The following is a 4,784-nucleotide window of genomic DNA, read 5'->3' on the forward strand; positions in this document are numbered from 1 at the left end:
CTGCATCCCTGGCGATTCTTCCTTTACTGGTACTGAGGTTCCCTCTCTAGTTTTACTTTCACTCCCTTTTATCTTTTGTGAGTTACAAGGTGGCAACTCCTACACCCTAGGTTACGTGCCCAGAGGAGGGGCTGACACTCAGGTCTTGATTTAGATTCTAGATGATTCTTTTTGTTTTGTGTAAGAATATTAGATCCTTATAGAAATATTGTATATTAATCTTGGAGAGGGTACAGCCAGAGAGCTCTATGGAGGCAAGAATGATGCGGCTTTGCACCTCATACTTTGGGCATGTTGCTAGGAGAGAGGCTATTCCTTGGAGAGGAACATGATGCTGGGAAGGGTGGAGGGTCGGTGAAGGAGTGGAAGATCTTCAACAGGGTAGATTGACACAGTGACTGCTGCAATGGGCTCTTGTGTGTAAGGAAGTGTGAGGATGGCGCAGGATAGAACAGAGTTCAGATCTTTTGTTCATAGGATCACTATGAGTCATATTCAACTCGACAGAACCTAATAACAACACGTTATTGAAAATATTTTTCTCTCAATCTGTAGGTCCTTTTATTACTCTTTTGGAGACATATTTTGATCCCTGTAAGAATTTACTTTTTTTTTTTTTGTAAACAGTTTTTTATTGGGCAACATTTGGGTATGCCCTTCACACCCCCAGGGAATGTCCATGCTAATCTTCCTGGGGTGCTTTTTTGATTTTTTTCTTTTTCTTAGTGCTCTTGTTGACGGCCTCCTCAGGTCCACTGCTGACGGGCTCCTCCTTAGAAAGCTTCTTCTTTTTCTTTGGGACGCTGTTTGCAACCTCTTCAGGGTCTTCTGGTTCCTCTCTGGAGGAAGATTTCTTCCTCTTTGGGACTTTTGCATTTACAGTTGGCTCAACAGGCTCTTCAAAGTCACTGTTGACCAGTTCCTTGGACAGAGATTTCTTTTTCTTGGGTTTAGGGAGAGCAGAGCTGGACTGATCTTCCATTCCGTTCTCCTGTGGAGCCTCCTGCCTCTCTTTTTCTTCTTTTTGGGTTTTTCTTTGGTCTCCTCATGTTCCTGATCTTCAAGAGTGCTATTGTTTTCTGAAGCCGCAAGTGCAAGCACAGCCAGTTGTTTCTTCTCCTTCAAGCGCTTCTCCTTTTTCTCCAGCTTCTTGGTAATCTCAACAGCCACTTCTTCTGCCTGAACCTTGGCTTATTTCATGACGTCTAAGTTTTCCCATGGAATCTCTCCAGTCTCATATAAGGAGAGTCGCTCCTCAACTTGCTCGTGAAGTTTTTCCCCAAATACACTCGTAGGCACCTCTGGATGTATGTGGGGGTAAAGAGAACCTATCAGCTCCAGAGAAGCAGTCAATTCGTGAGGCAATGCTGCATTTGTTTTCCAGGTATCGGGAGATGCGGCCTTTGTTCTTAGCAGCTGCTTGGCCAATGAAGGTGGAGTGGAAAATGAGTCCATATTTGGGAGTGTTTCCTCTTGTCTTCAAAGCTCTGGAAGCTCGGTCCCTTTTTTGCTGGGCCCTGGGAATCACTCAGACACCAGGACAGGCCATAAGAATTTACTTTTTAAAGTCTCCGATTCATCTAGTTTATCTTCTGCTGTTTTGTGCATTTTGGGTTTCAGTTGATAGTCTAGTATACCTCATACTGTAAGTTAGGGCCTCTAAGTTTCCCCTATTTTTTCCTCCATGATTTTAATAATTTTCGGTTTTACCTTGAGGTCTTTGATCTATCCCAAGTTAATGTTTGTGTGTAGCATGAGGTATAGATTTTGTTTCCTTTTTCTGGAAATGAGTACCCAGTTTTGACACCACCAGTTGTTAAAGAGACTGTCTTGTTCCATTTAATAGTTTGTGGAGTCCGGTCAAAGAAAAGTCCGTAAGTGGATGAAATTACTTCTGTGTTCTCAATTGTGTCCCATCGATCTATGTGTTTGCCACTGTGCCAATACCAAGCTATCTGACTACGATGGCTGCATAATATACCTTGAAAGCAGAGAGTGTGAGACCTTCTGCTTAAGTCTTCTCCAGAAGTGTTTGCTTATCCAATATCCATTTCCCTTCCATGCAAAGTTGTTGTTGTTAAGTACAATCGAGTTGGAACCGACCCATACCTGACCCTCCTGTGGGTTTTCAGAGGCAGTAAATTGCCCATATTTCTCCAACAGAGCAACTGGTGGATTCAAAGCACATACCTTTAGATTGACAGTGCAGCTCCTTACCACGAGGCCACCAAGCTCCCTTCCATATGAAGGTAGTGGTTGCCTTTTCAACTTCCTTAAGACTGTTAGGGAGCTCTGGTGGCCTAGTGGCAAGAAACTGTGCTGCAATCCCAAAGGCATGCAGTTTGAATCCACCAGCTGGTCCACAGGAGAAGGATGGACAATCTCCTCCCATGCGATTAACTGCCTCTGAAAGCCTGCTGGAGGGTCAGCTAGGGGTCAGTTCCAACTAGATGGTATACAATTACAACAAAGACTGTTAGTGGCATGTAGACCAAAAATGCATTTTACCTGTAGATCACTTTGGGCTATTGTTAGTTATGACTCATATAAAGACCTTTTTAAAAAATTTTATTATTTTTGTGTATATACTGTCAAATCAGATCTGACTGGTACAGGAGGAGATTGCCCCTCTTTCTCCAGTAGAGCATCTCGTGGATTTGAACTGCGTACCTTTGGGATTGCAGTGCAGCTTCTTGCCACTAGGCCACCAGAGCTCCCTTCATATAAAGACCTTATGAAGTGCACACTGAAACCTTATCCTATCCCATACCATCCTCCCAAACTCCACCACACTTAAAACCACTGCTGCAGTCACTATGTCAACGCATCTTTGTAAAAGGTCTTCCTCTCTTTCGCTGACTTTCTACCTATCTCCCTTTCCAAGCATGATACTGTTTTCTAAATATGGCAAGTAGATGCCATTCTGTTGCAGAGTTTTGTCTTGTGATTGTAATCATTAAAGGTGCCAGAGGAGGGTTATGAGTTGGGCTCAAGAGAGACTCCAGTCTTTAGACTCGGAGCCCTCTGGGGTGGTGAACAGACAGAGCCTGTACCTCTAGTTCAGATTTAGCTAATGGGGAATTTGAAGACTGGGGTTGAGTCTCAACATCTTAAAAATAAAGAGAGAAAGTATTCCCTTTAGTGGGCCTGAGAGGCGGGTCCTCTCACAGGCTTCTACGCTCCCATTCTGATTGCAGGAATGTCCTTGCAGGAAGTGATCTGTCACTAGCCAGCTCTCTGGAAGCAGATGGACAAAGCCAGACAGGGATCCTGGGAAGGCGGGAGACTGTGGCCAGCATCAGTCTCAAGAGTTGAAGGAACAAACAGCCATTCAGAATTCATTATTTTATCATACTGGGTTTTTACAGATTTCAGACTCAAATGCTCCCTCTATTAAACTCCACTTATAAGGAAAAGCAGTAAAAGTCAATCAGCCTCTAATATTGTAAAATTTCCCCTCATTTTAGAAATCAAGGTATGATTCACATTCAGCGTGTGGGTGTAACAACCAGCACAATCAAGGCATAATGGGGCTCCTGCACGTCTCAAGTTTCCCAGCGCTTGGCCTTTGTAGATAAGGCCAACTACACAGTTTGTGGACCTCAATGCAAAATTGAAAATGTGGGACTTTCTGCTCAAAAAGAAAGATAAAAAGTATCCACTGAAGATACGAAAATAGGAAACTTCCCTTCTTCAGCCACTTCCTGACTTGTCATTGTGTCTTTTATTCGCTATGTAATGGTTTTGGGCTTTTTAAAACTAATACTTTTATTTTACTAAATTCCGTTTATCCTTATTAACAAGTGGAGAGCAAAATGTATCATGTTTTCTTCAGAATTTAAGATTTTCTCTTTTCCTTCAACAATAGATAGAACTACATAACAGCTAAATCAGTTTCTTTTGCAAGATTACACATTCTGAATTTTACTCTATCTTTTTAAGATGTTTCATTTTTATCTTAAATGCATACAGTATCAATTAGGATTCCATCTGGCTATAATAAGAGTGGCTTACCTAAGAGGAGTTTCTTTCTTTACCACATAAAAGAAGGTTATAAAGAGATAGCTTCAAACACTTTGCCTGCCTGGACAGAACCAGTCAGAGGTTTGGGATGACAGTCATACTTAAAGGACCCAATAAGCTTTGTTAGACACAATCTGACACCAGGCTCACTTAACTTTGCAGGATACACAACATGAAACACAGCATAGTAGCATAACAGGATCAGGCTTTTTTGCAGCCGGAGTGGTCTTCACTCCAGCCTTGGCTCCGGTTTTTCTGAGTATCAGGTCACCATGAGTCAGAGGTGGGCAACTTAACAGCAGCCATGTTTCCTTCTCTTTTCTTCTTTTCTGTCAGAAGAGTTCTCATCATGCTGAGTTTCTTCATTGTATGGCATTTGTACTTTAACATTGTTTTATTACTGCCTTCTGTATCCCATTCTTCCACATCTTCTTCAAACGTAACACAGGTTCCAAGAGCATCTTCGTTCTCCCCAGCAAATACATAGTTGTCCACTTGCATAACAGGCTTCTCAGTGTAACTCCCCAAAACCTTGCATTTATTTTCACATTTTTTTAAAAAATTTTTTTATTTTATTATTTTTTGTGCATGTACCGTCAAATCAGATCTGACTGGTACAGGAGGAAATTGTCCCTCCTTCTCTGGCAGAGCATCTGGTGGATTCGAACCGTGTACCTTTGGGATTGCAGTACAGATTCTTGCTACTAGGCCACCAGAGCTCCCCTATTTTCACATTTTGAGAGAAAGTCTGAATCAATAAT

The 4,784-nt window shown here is 42.2% G+C and overlaps 1 pseudogene; it reads right to left on the bottom strand.

The window, feature by feature from the left end:
* Positions 1–682: 682 nt before the first annotated feature.
* On the bottom strand, positions 683–1,200 carry LOC102851446 (annotated as a pseudogene).
* Between the last annotated feature and the right edge of the window lie 3,584 nt (positions 1,201–4,784).

This window comes from Elephantulus edwardii, unplaced genomic scaffold, assembly GCF_000299155.1.
Source record: "Elephantulus edwardii isolate Elephantulus edwardi_28Jun2011 unplaced genomic scaffold, EleEdw1.0 scaffold00138, whole genome shotgun sequence".
Taxonomy (NCBI): Eukaryota; Metazoa; Chordata; class Mammalia; order Macroscelidea; family Macroscelididae; genus Elephantulus; species Elephantulus edwardii.